The 16,638-nt window shown below is 37.9% G+C and overlaps 1 protein-coding gene across 3 annotated transcripts in view; it reads right to left on the bottom strand.

Moving 5' to 3' along the window:
* Positions 1–16,638, bottom strand: part of ARHGAP24 (Rho GTPase activating protein 24) — a 757,722-nt gene that overhangs the window by 203,388 nt on the left and 537,696 nt on the right. The gene's annotated exons all lie outside the window — the stretch shown is intronic.

The raw sequence follows: 16,638 nt of genomic DNA, 5'->3' as shown, positions 1-16,638 counted from the left end.
AAAAGACTTACGAGGCTATCTTCAGAAGACTCCAACAATTCTTAAAAACAACAGAAACAGTAACAGAAAATAGATACTTCTGTTGAAAATAAAGAGAAAAGAATGATTTTTCGACTCAAGTTTCCAGAATGTATGGTTTTATTCCCTCTCTCTGATATAGTTAGATCATTTCATTAAATTATTAGACATTCCCTTCCCCTTCAGCATGAGGAATGCTGTTTCCTAAAGAAAACGGCAAGAGGGACATGGTACCTCTTCTTACACATTGCTTCTAAACAAATCACATTTTCTGCTCAGGTGAAGCCTCAATAAATTTCTTTCAAAAATCTTCTAATTTATTATCCCATCATGTTGCTATTCCTTTCCCTGTATTAGACATGCTTACCATGAATGACTTATACATTCTTACAAAGAAGACACTTCTTCCTGGGTGTGTGTCTTGGGCAAAACCTACTGTGCCACGGATGGTGGATTAATATTGAAGAAAACACACCGAGGGGCTGTTTGTTTCTTCTTTTCAAAGGACTCACAGGAGCATTCTATCTTTGTGGCAGGAAATAGCCTAATCTCATTCTATCACATATTTTAACTGAGATAAAAAAGAGTATATACAAACTGAGGGTCATAATTTTAAAAGTCAAAACTTGTTTAAAAATAGAATGTGAAGGCAAAGAGTTTGCTAGGTACCATCAACAGAACTAAAAGAGGACAGCCTACCTTAACCCTTGATTATTTTGTGGGGAATAAGGTTTCCAACTTCTACTAACCCCATTTTTCATTGATCTGGGCAAGGAATCTCACAGCCCTAGCATTTAAAAAAATTTTTTTTAAAAGACTTTATTTATTTATTTATTTGACAGAAAGAGATCACAAGTAGGCAGAGAGAGAAAGGTGGGGGAAGCAGGATCCCCGCTGAGCAGAGAGCCTGACTCGGGGCTCAATCCCAGGGCCCTGAGACCATGGCCCAAGCTGAAGGCAAAGGCTTAACCCACTAAACCAGGTGCCCCTAAAAAAATTTTTTTATTAACATATAATATATTATTAGCCCCAGGGGTACAGGTCTGTGAATCTTCAGGTTTACACATTTCACAGCACTCACCATAGCACATACCTTCCCCAATGTCCATAACACAACCACCAACCACCCCCCCCCAACCCCGCAACCCTCAGTTTGTTTTGTGAGATTAAGAGTCTCTTAAAACCATGTTCCTGGGGCACCATGGTGGCTCAGTCAGTTAAGCGTCTAACTTTATTTTGGCTCAGGTCATGAACTCAAGACAGTGAGATTAAGCCCTGAGAGATTGAGCATGGAGCCTACTTAAGATTCTTTCCCTCCCTTTCCCTCTGCCCCTCCCCTGCCCTCTCTCTCTCTCTCCCTCTCTAAATAATAATAATAATGATAATAATAATAAAAAATAAATAAAACCATGTTCTTAAATCAAAGCATACATCTGTCTCTAAGAAGCATTACTCTTAAGATCTAGGGCTATAATACATGCTCAACTTTGTTTTCTTAAGGATTCCTCATCATAGAAACTTATTGTAAACCAGCCATTAAAATGACTGTTGGCAGTTTCCTGAAATATACAAATATACATTTAGAGATAGTTTATACTCAAATAATTGCATCAACCTTATTATCTAGGCAAAGTAAAAGTGTATATATGCTTCATGTTCATGCAAGTAGAGAGGGCAGTAAACGGTGTATGCTGCAATATTTATGACCTCCTACAAACACAAAATTTCATTCTTTGAAAATTTATTGGTATCCTATAACTGGGAATTAACTTTGCTGCTTTTATATCTGTCAACTCTCTATTTATCTTACTATCTTTAATTTATGGGGCCAGGAAAAATATTCCTCTATTTCAACAAGAATTTCTTTAGTACAGAAAAACAATGAGTTCTCTGCCTACTGTGACTTTTTAAAGACTAATTAAATAATGACAGAGTTTAACAAGTCCAAATATTAGTTGATGGATGCAATTGGTTGATGTACTTCAGTGGTGCATAACAATGAGATCTGACAGAACTCGCAACTGTTCTATAATAAATCAACTTGATGATCTTGGATTTCTGAAATAAGAAATATAGTAGCTCTTTTGAGATCAGATATTTCCTAAGAAAATAAACAGGGGTGATGTTGGGAGGGAAGACATATCAGAAATGTTTCCTAAGTGGATGGCACTTTGGAACATAATCCATAAATTGTCATAATATTCTTCAAAATATCATCAAGCTGTGTACTCTATAGAGGGCTGGGGCAGAGTATATGGTTTATCCTTTAATTAGTTCTAACTTCTTTCAAGGGGAAACCCAAACTATTTTTTTTTAAGATTTTATTTATTTATTTGACAGACAGAGATCACAAGTAGGCAGAGAGGCATGGAAAAAAGAGAGAGGAGGAAGCAGGCTCCCTGCCAAGCAGAGAGCCCGATGCGGGACTCGATCCCAGGACCCTGGGATCATGATCTGAGCTGAAGGCAGAGGCTTAATCCACTGAGCCACCCAGGCGCCCCACACTATTTTTTTTTTTTTTTAAAAAGAGGCCTGCCTATATAGAAAATGTCACCAATGGACACTCCCACAGAGAAGCAAAGAGATGAAAACTCATTTCTCATAACTGTGTCAAACAGAAAAAAGAGAAAATATATAATGTAATTTTTTCACATTTTACATTTCACATCTTCTTGATTGCTACAGAGCATCTTTGCCCTTGACTCTTAGTTTTTTTCACTCCAAAGAACATTCAAAGTCTTCTCTGCTCTTGGCTTTGGTTTTATAGACTCTGGGTAACAGGTAGAGAAAACTGAGAAAATCAAGAAGAGGAATGGCTTGAAGTAGGAAGAGAGGATTTTAAAAAGGAGGAAAAGGAAAAGGAGGGGCCATGGGCTGGGCTTCAGGAGAAAAAAGTTTTCTTGAGGATTAAGACAAGTTTTGGGGGACAACTGAAAGGAGTAAGAGAATTTTAAGAGATAATGCAATGAATCAAGAATCGGACCATACTCTAACATACTTAGACTACATTTTTTTTTTAATTACAATTAGTGGGCAATGTTTCTTCAAAGCAATCTAGGCTATGAGTAGGCCATGGGTGCCTTGGCTTTTATATAGGTCGCGAACAACACTCCATTTTCCTTCCAAGTCCTTGATTTCAGGAGGTTCTTCAGGACCGTCATATTCTGAATTCTCTTAACCTTGATCACCATGCATTATCTAAAAAATTGTTAAAACTTTAGATTTTTACTGGGGTATGGTATTTAATTTTCCCATATTTGTATTTTTGGATATAAAATTGCTTCAGGTGCATTTGATTAAAAAGTCTGAATTATTAAAAGGAAAAGTATAATATCCCATTCACTCCCATTCCCAATGTTCAAGGATCCCCATTATTGACAATTTTGTTGTATATTGCTGTTGTTTATAGCCATGAACATAATTTTTTAATATATTTTTTAGTTCCTTAGTATTCAGACCTGACTCTACAATCGCACAAACAAAATTCTTTCCATCATGTTGGCTCTAGAGCTCCCTTAAATGATATAATGCACGATCACATATTATTGCCAACCTCCATCTTGGTAAATTCCCATTTTCTGTCAAAACACTTGGGGTGTTTTTTGCCTCCATGTCTACATGAGTATACTCGTTAGGATAAGCTAAATGTTGCTGCACTAACACCAAATTCCATAACACAACTTTTTTTTTGACTCACACTATTGTCCAGTGTGGGTCAGCAGGGATTTCAGCCTGTTCAAGTACCTGACAGTGTGCTTCCGTGATCACAGAGCAGTAAGGCGTGGGATGACCTGGACACTGGCAGCTATAACTTCCACCTGGAAATGAGATATGTCACTTCTGTTCACTTTTCACTGGCCAAAGTAAGTTACATGGCCATGCCTAATTTCAAAAGAGGGGAGAAGTGGAATTCCATTAAGTGACTGGAAAGTAGACAGCTGAAAATACTTGGTAAACACAATTCATGACTCAGTATTGGAACACCTATAATTTCTTTTCTGGGGCTACCTCTCAAATCCTAACCACTTTTGATAATGAACAATCTTCTCCATTATTGCCTTCTATCTTTACCCTCAAATATGCCTAATGCTCTGCATGTGTATGTCCCAAAAGCATAATTTATAAAGCTGGGGGGAAAAAGGCCATTATCAAAATTTTAAGAACACTGCACAGATTCCCAAAATATGGACATTTAGTTCAAATTCTGTTTGCCTTTTTTTTTTTTTTTTAAGGCAATTTGCTTGATACACTGTTTCATGGAGTTTTTTCATTTCCATGATTCCTTACTTCTTTGTTGGGTTAAAACGGATAAGCACACAATAGAATTTAGACTTAATATGTAGCACAAGGTCTGCTGTTTGGTTCTTACAGACCTTAGCAATAACAAATGCTTACTGATTAGCAATCAAATGCTTGATATCTTTATTTTTAGACCAGGTTTTCATTTTTTCCAATCCAGTTCACGAAGAGCAAAATCATATGTGAAACAGTCACATTAAACTTGGCTGAAAAGAAAAGGCTCTGACTACAGTGCCTGGAAGAATGCTTATTCATTATTCCCTAGCCCGGCATATTTCTCCATAGAGACAAGAGCATAGACTGCAGCCATGGAAAATCTGGGGAAATACCATTTATGCTACATCAAACTTGAGCCCACTCAGGCAATGTAAATCTTTCCCATATGTGATGACTGCTTGTTGCCCAGCCTCCAATTCTAAAAGAGACACTGTAAATATTCCCAAATACTCCTTTTTAATTTCTACCAAGAGTCTGCAGCTGTCTTTATGCTTGCGGTTGAAGGAACGTTTCTCTAATAAACTGGAAAGAGAGATAATTCATCCTGGGAAGAGTAAAAGGATAGCAGTCTTAGATTTCAGGTATAAATTGGAGCCAATTTCATATCCCAGAATAGATCTAAATTTCAATAAAAATAAATTGCCCTTTATAGTGTAGATATAATAAAATTAAAGGCAGCCAAAACACAATCTATCTTGAATTTGGAATTTTATTCTAAAACCCTCCATGTTTTAGCCCCAAATATTATTATAAGGACAGTTTTCATAACCTGAAATCAAGATATGTGGTGTGATACGAAATAATTTTTACTGCTACATGGAGAGTAGGAGGCAGTCAGAGAGATGTAATATGGCCAATGAGCTGTCAGATTTCCCAAGGCATTTAGGTGATTTAATAGGGCTTCTTAAAGTGTGGTCCATGGACAACCTGCATCATAATCACCTGGAGTTTTTGTTAAAATACGTATTCCAGGGCCCAATACCAGGTTTACTGAATCAGGCACTCTGGGCGCAGACCCAGAAATCTACACTTTAAGTTCTTCACGTATTTTTTATAACTTCTAAAACCATCTAATACCCACAGATTTATTGAGAGAAGACAAGAAAAAAGAACATTTAAAATCAGGGCATTGAAAGAAAGGCAACGAAACATTCTAACTTAGATCTTAAAGCAAGGAGATATACAAATCTAGTGGTGTTTAGAAGAGAAAATCATACTCACGGCTTAATAGGGCTTCTCAAGGGTGATTTTGGAGAATCCTCGACATTGCATTTCAGGGAGGAGCAAATGTAATCCTAATCCCCACAGTAACAGTGTCTTTAAGGAATGAATTAAAATTGCTGGCACTAACTTCCCCACCCCTCACACCTGATAGTTTTCCAAGCATACCAGAGGTCCAGAATAGGCCTAGTTTTGCAGAATACCTGGATTTCTCTGATTGTGAGTATTTGTAATTTATTTCTCTCGACTACTATTTGACTCTCAATGCTAGCTCCATACTTTCCAGGATTAGATTTTCGGGTTCTCCTACTATAACCTGAGTTTTTGCTTCTTCGGTGTCTTAGTTCCTAGGTAGTGTCTGATACCCAGTTGCTCAATGAGTCTGCATTTTGTTTTCCATTTCACTCTTATGAACAATCCTATCCCTGGACTCCCACCGAACTGCTGACTGATTTCCCTGAGAACAAAAGCCTGATTGACCTGTTTAGAATACTATTCTTTGATTACCTGACATCTCTCTGGCTGGCTGGATCTCCTTTGCCACATGATGGTACCCCTGATATGACTGATTCCCCCAATTGTACCCCAGTGTTGTTAAATCTGTGGGAACCCATGCCTGACCTTTCAGAAAAGATCTTTGTTCAGAGCCTGCATTTGCTTTTGCATTTGTGAGGAGTAACAATCTCTTGCCCTACCCCAAACACTAGTCAACTTCTGCATACCATCTCCCCTCTGTCTGCACACTGGGTAATAGGAAACTGGGCCATTCGCAGACAGTTGCCAAGTTTTGGCCAAGAAATTCCATAGATGTCCCAGTGGACCAGTGAAAACCTAAACAGGCCATACTTTGGAAAATTCTCACATCAGTCAGTTAAGAACGTTTCAGAACTTAGATTTTCATAGGGAATTTCTTGGTGAGTCCAAATTTAGTCTTCATTCTGAGCAATCTATAATCCCCTCAGAAAGTCACTAAGTGATTTTTTTGTTTTCCTTTCTGTCCTTGATCTCTATGGAGCCCATAGTCTTGGAGCAGATGTTACTTTTTGGGCCCCTTAGCTGTGCTTTAAGAAAGAACTTGGGTAGGGGGCGCTTGGGTGGCTCAGTAGGTTAAAGCCTCCGCCTTCGGCTCAGGTCATGATCCCAGAGTCCTGGGATCGAGCCCCGCATCTGGCTCTTTGCTCAGCGACGAGCCTGCTTCCCCTTTCTCTCTGTCTGCCTCTCTGCCTACTTGTGATTTCTCTGTCAAATAAATAAATAAAATCTTTAAAAAAAAAAGAAAGAAAGAACTTGGGTAAGGATCACTCATTACCGGTATAGGCTCACTTTATAATGTGCTTTTTAGGCAGGCAATAATCCTTCTGAGCAATTTACCAAAATTTCAGCATTTCCTTCCTTTCTTTCTTTTCTTCTTTCTTTCTTTTTCTTTTTAAGATTTTGATTATTTATTTGACAGAGAGAGAGAGCACAAGCAGGCAAACAGCAGGAGGAGGGAGAAGAAGAAGCAGGCTCCCCACTGAGCAGGAAGCCTCACATGGGACTTCATCCCAGGACCCTAGGATCATGTCCTGAGCCAAGGACAGACACTTAACCAACTGAGTAATCCAGGCACCCCAAGTTTCATGGAGACATCTAGGGTTCCAGGTCTTAGATGAAGGAGAGTGGGAATCTGGTCCGTGGTCATCATCCTTTGCATACACAGGCATGTCTGAGATGCTGATTTCCTTGTCTGTTCCTGAACTTCAGTCTACAAACCCTGGGACAAAGTCCTCCATGTCCTTGTCCCCAGCTTTTCCAGGTTTGCCTCTTACTGCTTCTTCTCCTCCTCTCTTGGCTGCACTGAGGACATGGGATAAGCTGGAGGGTTGTTTTGGACATGTCTGCCTTCATACCCAATTTGAATATCCCTGTACCAAGTGGAACAACACTAAACAATGATCTGAGTTTGTAGCCTCCATGTACTTCTTACAGGAAATGATTCACAGAATCCTCTATTCTCAGATTTCACTGGTCTGGTCCAGGTTTTCTGTTCTGTCTCCCAGGGACCCAGTTCAGGCAATGGGGCAGAGGGTGACAGAACTTGGAGCTCCCACTCAGAATCTCACCCTCCCCCAACCACTAAGGTCTCTTTGTTTCCCTTTGATTCTTCTCTTTGGCCCCCTACCATGAGAACCTTATCTGATTTTAGGGATGGGATTTTATTTCATTGTTTTTGTTTTTGTTGTTATCATTTAAACTTTGGATCCTGAGGATTTATGGAGTTAACTTTTTGAAACTCAAAAACTGTTGCAGACAAAAACCTCCAAAGCGCTTTTTTTTCCCTTAATTATCCTTTTTCTGAAACAGTATTTGTCAAACAATGAATTTGAGAAAATGTAAGGCGACAGACCATGAATGAATATCAAAATATTTCTAGAATTTCAGCACTGAATCTGAGCCTCCATCAAATAAAGGGACCACGGAAACTCTGACAAATGGTGAAGAAGCTAAGACAAAGTTTAATAAAACTTCAACTGAATGTTGAAATAATCGAAGTTGTTTTAAAAAAATAAACACCTGAATGACCATCAGCTTTAATATGAAATCTGAGTAAATATGAAATAAAATCTATGTACAGCAAAAACCTGAAATATTTTACTCAGAGGGAAAAAGAAAGAAACTCATCACTCTTGCCTAGAGTCTTATACTTTCTTTTCAGCTAACCAAATGTCTGCTATGACAGGATGGCTAATCCCTCAACTTCTCCTTGTGTGAGAATACCTCACACAGGCTTTATACCCTGTTGTAACAACAAACCTACAGCAATATTGGGCCCCTAAATTTGTCATCCAGTGTCAGGCACTGTGTGAAGCACTGGTCATCCAAGCCTGTCAGACAAAGTGCCTGTCCTCCGGGAGCTAACAGGGCAGCTGGGCCGGGAAAGTGGGCCAGTAGGCACGAACTTCAAGTGCAAAGTGGTGAGAACCACAGAGGTCAGCTGTGGGAGTTAAGGGTAGGGATGGAGTCAGGGAGAGCATCTCAGAAGAAGTAATAATCTCTAGAAAGACAAGACTGAGGAACACTATAAGCTGAAAGGTCACTATCAGTGGCAGATAATACAAAGGGGAGATGGAATAAAGGCCAAGGCCAGGTGTTTATATGAGAAAGTGACAGATCTGTGCGGAGGGAGAACATTCACTCTGGAAAAGGTACGTCTCCCAAGCCATGTCCCTGGTCTGTGTGTGCATGTGTATGGTATTTCATATCATAATACTCTACAACATAATGTTAATAAATATATTTTTTTAAATGTACAAATATATCTCTGACACAGAGATTTATTTTTCTTCAGAGAACACTGTGGAGCACTGGGGTTGCACTTTAGGGATGATTCATAAATATTTCATTATTTTATTTGTGATGTATGTTAGTAATTCCCATTTCGAGAGCTGAAGAAATTTAAAGTTAAGGGAACAGCATTTGGAAGGTTTTCTCTACCAAAAAATAGCTCCTGTGAATGAAAAAAAAAAAGATGATGGAGGGGCACCTGTGTGGCTCAGTCCTTTAATCATCTGCCTTTGGTTCAGGTTGTGATCCTGGGATCTAGCCACACATTGGGCTCCCTGCTCAGCAGGGAGACTGCTTCTCCCTCTGCCCTCTGCTCCTGCTCTCTTGTACGTGTACATTCTCTCTCTCAGATAAATAAATAAAACCTTAAGGAAGGAAGGAAGGAAGGGAGGGAAAAAGGAAGGAAGGAAGGGAAAGAAAGAGAAAGAAAGAAAGAGAGAAAGAAAGAGTGGATCTCTAATACATACACTGGATTCCAGCTATTCCTGCCTGACACGGAAAGATGGAGGGAAAAGGAAAGAGATTTATTTCTATTTTGACTTTTAGACTATTCAATGCATTCAGTATTCCAAAAAGTTGCCAGTAAAACTGCAAGGTATGCATTCTTAGAGAGGAAACATCCTCTACACTTCTCTATGATCACTGATGTGTCTCTTAGCCTAGTTTGACCTACATTGGTCAGGTGAAATATGTGGGGGCTCTAATAAAAGATCCTTAAGACCCCATCCAACATCCTTATTGTATGATAGATGCAACTTCCATTCATAAGTGATTACTGAGTAGATTAAGGAAATGAAATAAGTCACAGAACCTTTGATGCTAAGAAAGAGCCAAAATCTTCTGACAGAAATAGCTTAGTCTCTGGGGTAAAGCACCAGAGAAGACACTAGCAATCACTTTCAGAAAACTAGTATTGGATATAAGGGCAAATGGTCAGTGTATCTACCCAAAGCAGAAGCCATGTGTTGATTAAGAAAAACTAAATCAGTCTATTACTCTAGGATAATATTATAGTGAAATAATATTCCTGGCATACATCTGAAATCCCTTAGTCATTACTTTGGAGTATTTCCACTTAAATTTGATTATGTCATTGCATTGATTCTTAAATTCACAGAAAGAGAAGCAGTCTGCAAAGGAGGCAGAGAGCCTGTTGTTCAAAACTGAGAGAGATTCCTAGCTACTCTGCTTGTTAGTTTTGTGACTGTAAGTTTGAATCATAAAGAATAAATAATAAAATCACATAGAAACACTGAATAAAGAGAGGCAATTATTTGCATCATGTAAATGTTACTAAGAAGTTTTCCTTTTCTTGCTACCTTTTCTTTCTTGTTGTTTCTTGTTTTTTCTTTTAAGATTTTATTTAAATTCAAGTTAGTTAACATATAGTGCACTATTCATTTCAGGAAGAGAATTGAATGATTCGTCATTTACATACAACATGCAGCTCTCATCACAAATGCCTCCTTAATGCCCATCACCCATTTAGCCCTTCCCCCCATGGACCTCCCCTCCAGCAAAAGAAAAGAATGCGCCAGGAGATGCTTTCATCTCAAACTGAAATAAAACATCCACTTACTTTTGTTTTACCATCATTTTCAATTGGGACAAGGTCACTGGTATTATCTGGGTTTAATTTTAAAGTAGCTTTCTTAAAAGAAAACAAACAAACAAATTCAAGTCATAAAGAATAAACCAGTCTCTAAGATTACCTGGATTGCATTTTTAAGGAGTGTTTAGTATAAATCTAATAAAATGTACTTTTTTTTTTTTTAATGTACTCTTTTGAGTACTGGATGAAGGAAGGCATGGAAAGAATACAGACCACTATGGCCCTCGGCACATATAGGGGTTTGATACATGTTAACCATGATTGGTACATTCATTACACTTCTTTTATATGAGAAAATGGAGGCTTAGAAATGTTAAAGTCACTTGCATAGGATAATATATGCAAGAGGGGCCAGCGCTGAGCCTCAAATCCTGTCATTCAACGCCACTGTCATTCAGGACTCACTGAAAATTTAGGGGGGGTGGGAAAATGTATACATATATATAAAAGACATATATACATATTTTTAAAATTGTCAACAGTGTAGAAGATGGACCAGAGTGGCAAAGGACTGGAGAGAGGGAGACTAGGACCAGTAAGGAGACAGTGGGTTAAGAACAGATCACGGAATTCTGAGGAAGACAGTAGTCACGGGGATGAAAAAAAGCAAAGACTATAGATTTTAAAATTCTATAAAAACAGTCACCTGGTTGCAAAGGAACTGAGGAAGGGGATAACAGATGAAGGGGTGGCTGGAGTGAAGGAATGATACAGAGTTTGAAGTCCTGGAATATCTGAGACAGCCCGGTACTGGGAACTCTGACAAGTAGGGCAGGCATGGAAGGTGGTGGGGTCACGCTGGATCCGAAACCTAGCCTGCTTCCCTACCAAGCCAAAGATCCCGCTACAAGTGTTGTGTATCCAGAGAAAGGAAACCTATATCGTAACTTACACTAATTATGAGTTACAAGAAGTCTTGCTGACCAGATCTCTAAACTGGGCTTTAAGTCAAAGTCATGGAACTGGATGCAATCTTCTGAGGGAGAACGTATAGAGGGAGAAATATAAACACAGACAGCGAGAATAAGGAGGTGGGAAGAAGACAGGAGCCCTCGCAAGAAAGAGATTAGAAAAGTGGAACTGTAGGCTTGTACGAGATCCCTAACTCTAAAAGATAGAACTATTTCAGGAAGAGCACAGCGGCAGAGAGTGTAAATAGCAAACAGCAGAAAGAGCAGAGGTGAGCAACGGCTAAAAAGCTCTGGGTTTAACCATAAATTCAGCCATTTTTAGCAACCCCTGAGAGGTAATTTCAGCATTGTGGTAGAGATAAATGTCCAACTGCCAAGAGTTTTAGAGTCGGAGGGAGGTGGGAAAGCAAAAACAGAAAAAACAAATTTTTCTTGGCATCAAGAGAGTGCTCCATTGAAAAAGTTGAGTGTTTGTTTGTTTGCTTCGTGTAGCACAGGCCTGGACATTGGTTATGCCCTGAGGAAAAGCAAAGGTGTAAGTAAAAGAACATAAATTTATGAAGCAAGCCCCAGTTTCATCTTGATAAACATTTTGTTTAAAAGTTCCATAAACAAGAGTGGCCCAGGAAATGCTTTAGCAAATGCTCATTAACAAAGTGACAGCTATTTAAAAATGTTCCCATAGCTATTATATGTTTATCACCCGTTTATCACCCGTTGGGTCATAAAGACTTTTGGCATGGAATCTTGAGTTCTTTCTTTAGTATGAGAACCCTTCTGTTCCCTGGGGATTTTCAGAGAATAGGGTACATGGTTGACCTCTTACTCAGACAGAAGGAAATTACGCTTTCACCTCTTGCCCCAGAGGAAATTTATCATGCAGTCATTACTCCTGGATGAACATCGAAATGAGACTGAAAGCTGGAAGCCTGGGTTCTACATGAGCAATATTTCTGGACTAAGTTCCCCCACACTGCCAAAAGAGGGATTTGTTCTTACAGAGTTCTAGGTCATTACAATTCTAAAATAATCTAATGAACAAAAAAATCACATGCAAACAAATGCTTAGTCTTATTTCACGTATGACAGAACACACCAAAACAAGTAGGACCCCAAATATGGGGGGGGGGCAAATTCTGTTACATATGGTATTGCTATAGAACAGAATAGAATAGTATACAGTTGTATATTGTTCTTTTCCAAAGTGTTCTGAGTAAAACAGGAAAAGTTCCTAATAAAATGTTAAATGAAGCAAAGTGGAATCCAAATTTGCAGTTTTAAACCAATTTTGTAAAAGTAAAACAAAACAAAATATTGATACTATATTATATAAACAGAGAAAGAAATCTGACAACAGGAATGAACCCACTAGAGAGTGAAATTGGTGACAATAATTTATTTATCCTTGGGGCACCTGGGTGGCTCAGTCAGTTGAATGTCTGTCTTCAGCTTAGGTCATGATTCCCGGGTCCTGGGATTGAGACCTGCATGGGGCTCCCTGCTCAGTAGAGAGTCTGCTTCTCCCTCTCCCTCTGCTTATGCACTCTTTCACTCTTTCTCTTTCAAATGAATAAATAAAATCTTTTTTAAAAATTTATTTCTCCTTTTATAATTGTTACTCTCTCCATAATCATTAAAGTTGTTCCTTTCTTATGAGTTATATAGGGCATTTTATACCCCAGGTTGGCAGGGAGGTTGTTTTCCTTTCCACTGTATTCAATTCAACTTCTACCATTTTCAGGGATGCAGATGGAGGACGTATGGATGCTATCTTCCCTGCCGGACTCAAGCTATGCTGCAAAGAAGGACCGCAGAACACATCTTTGTATTAAACATACTCAAAAGCAAGCAGGTTGGAGAGAGAAGCTAAAGCAAAATGGAAATTGCTTCTTAAAGTCATTATTATTATTTTTGTTAGTTTGGAAAGATATCACTGTTTGCCTACAGCTCTACAACTTACATACTCTTCAAAAATTACTTTCTACAATTTTAAGATCACCAAAATAATATTTGGCCTGTAAAACTGTCTTAGACTCAGGCACATTTATCTGTCCTAATATCTCACTGTTTTTCCCAGTAATAATAATAAATCAAATAATATTGATAAAATAATATTAATAATATTCATGTAATAATATTACTAATAATATTAATTTTAAAAAGAGACATCTGCTTGTAATAAATGAATTATAAATGCCACAATACCAGCAAAATAAACAAAGGGTAGAGGAAAAAGGCTGATGCCTTCATGTCTTCCAACTCTACTTTTTTAAATTACTACTGACTGTAAGCACCTATAACAATTCATAGTTCTAAATTGCTGTTAGAAAACACATAGAAATTTAGTTATTAATGGTGATGCTTAATGAAGTTTTTACATTTTAGCATAACCCAACAGTAAACTAAATAGCAAATACTTCAATAATAAAACATGAAGTAAAATATAGTGAGTTTAGTATTATTTTTTGTTAATGCCCTTTTAATTCAAGGATTGGAAGTTATATTCATTCAACAGACATTTATTGCATGACTAAAATGAACAAAATGAATGCCAGTCTTTGACCATATCACCTCTTAAATTGTCCAGTTTAGTACATTAAGCAAAGGGCAACATAGAAGAACATACTAGTGTCAATTTGAGCATCTTTACTGAGAGGCTGAAGTTGAAAAATGAACTCAATTTTGATTTTTATGAGAAGAAAGTTACTGTCTCTTTCTCTGTTCAACAGCGAAGGCAATATTGATGGCTTCTCTTCCATGCCCACAACCTATAGCATGGGACTTGACAGCTCCTTGAAATACATTTGCTCACGGAATTCTAATTCATGAGGGACTATGTTCTGAGTCTTCTCACAAGGCAGTTTCAAGAAAGACCCTTATAAAGCACTATCAGGAACACTAACAGGCTTCTTCTCTTCCTAGTTGTAAAAAGCACTTTCTAAATGGAAGTCTCCATTTGTGTATATTCATCACAGCACTGAATTTCCAGGAATTTTAAGCTTAGGTCTTGTGATAGTATAGTTCTCCTTATAAAATACATATCCTTTCATATGTCAGATTTCCCAATTAGGTAAGCCTGTGAAAATTATATTTTGATTAAACTGAAAGACTCAATCAAGTATTTACAAAAAGCTTTATTGTATTGACTTAAAATAGCATTATTTTCAATTTTAAAGAATTATGTTTCAATTGGAATAACATTTTATTTTAAAATGACCCATTCTTTTTTTTTTTTTTTTAAAGATTTTATTTATTTATTTGACAGGCAGAGATTACAAGTAGGCAGAGAGGCAAGCAGAGAGAGAGAGAGGAGGAAGCAGGATCCCCGAGCAGAGAGCCTGACGTGGGGCTCGATCCCAGGACCCTGGGATCATGACCTGAGCCGAAGGCAGAGGCTTTAACCCACTGAGCCACCCAGGTGCCCCTAAAATGACCCATTCTTAATGGAAAGAATGAGGGAACAAAAATAAGCAAAACCTCTCGATTTTAGACAATGTTCTGAACTTACATGGAAATTAAATTCAATGTAGCAGACAAAAGGCAGTCCCTGAACTCATGGTTTCAAACTTAAAGAGTATGTCATTTACACTGCAAGATGCTTGAACACCCAGTAAAATTTCTACAGTGACTAGATAAAACTCGTATTTAACACCTAGTGTGAGCAAAAAAGGCCCCCAAGAAAAAAGTCCTCACACACAATTCTAAATAAAGTTGTATGGTCATTAGCAACGGGCTACTTAAAGTCGGAATTTAGAATTGCCCTGGACTCAGTTTCTAGCTTCGTGTGTTTATCTAATATAGCCAGTTTCAATTTTCCTCATGGGTAAAGTGCAATTAATTATCAAGATCACTGAGAAAACAGTGATTCTTTTTGCTCTGCAGAGCACAACATAAAAAAAATAAAGGTAAGGAAACATATTCTGCTACAAAATTCAGTGCTTCATAATATTTTCAACTTACAAGAAATTGCAAGTGAGGATGTTACAGGTAAAGAAATCAAGACATTATCGAGATGAATGAAAAATATATCTTTTCCCCTTGAAACATAATCTCCACAGAGAAGAACTGCATGGACTCAATGATGAATATTTTTTCCTCTTCCCTAACTCTGTCTTACAAAGCGTTACGATGCTGTTTCCCAGTTGTGCATGCATGTGAACAGTGCATGTGTAAATGGAACTAAAATAAAATACTGAGTGCTTGATTAATATTAAATTGGCCCCTTGAGATGTGGTTAGTCACTGATTCCTTGACATATACCTCCAATAACTTTATTAAAAAGGAGAACAAACAGCACATTCTGTATCTGATGCAGTAATGCCTTCCTTATCCCAGAGCCACTTCCATGGCAAATTATTCTACAGAACACAACTAAGGACTTGGACACAAACCAAAAGTCTCCTGAGCACCTAAAATAGATGTCACTGTGTCGATGCACTTCGGCACATCCACTTTCCTCATAAGAGAATCTCTTGGGCCCTCAGATAAAGTTACTGCTTTTCATTCTTTCCATAATTTTTTTTTAACAAACTCTTTTTTTTTCCGGTTTTCTTGTGCGCAGCACAAAAAAATAATAATAATTATAAAGACGTGGTTGAGGTTGAAAGATATTGTTAGAAGAAGGCAAACGGTCCACACCCATACGAAGTCACCCTTCCATATGGATGCTGGACACAGAAAGAAAAAAAAATCCTATAAAAATAATACCATTTAAAAAAGCATAGTGATTACATGACTTTTTGACATAAGATGTAATAGCCTTATATACCACAGAATAAGCCCCCAACGTATCATTACATTATAGAATAATTCTACATTGTATATCCATGATGAGAAGGCTGGGTAATTCAGAGAATATTAAATTGAATTTAGTTCCCTCCAGAGAGATCTCAAAATATATACTAGATCTCAGAAAGTTAACTATCCAAAAATGGCTAAATTCTAAGGCTTCTGGAGTTTTCCGTGGTAAACTCGTAAGCTTCACTTTTTGGAAAGTCCACAAATGTAGACCTCCTTAATTGTCTCATTGCTTGTTTATTGACCAGCAGCAAGAATTACCTATTAGCTAGTCGGGCCTCCAGGGAAAGAGTGACACTTCAGATGATAGTGGTTCCCTTCTGTCTACCCCTCTGCCATTCTGGGCCACTCCCCTTCTGCTCTGAGAGCCTCCATAGCTCAGTGATTTGAAATCTTGGAAATGTCCATTTAAGGCAGATGATTTTAAAGAAGATAAACTTCATATGAAAAATTTTTTAA

Source organism: Mustela nigripes, chromosome 1, assembly GCF_022355385.1.
Source record: "Mustela nigripes isolate SB6536 chromosome 1, MUSNIG.SB6536, whole genome shotgun sequence".
NCBI lineage: Eukaryota > Metazoa > Chordata > Mammalia > Carnivora > Mustelidae > Mustela > Mustela nigripes.
Note: the sequence above shows the minus strand (reverse complement) of the source record. Positions and strands in the feature narration are given on the sequence as shown.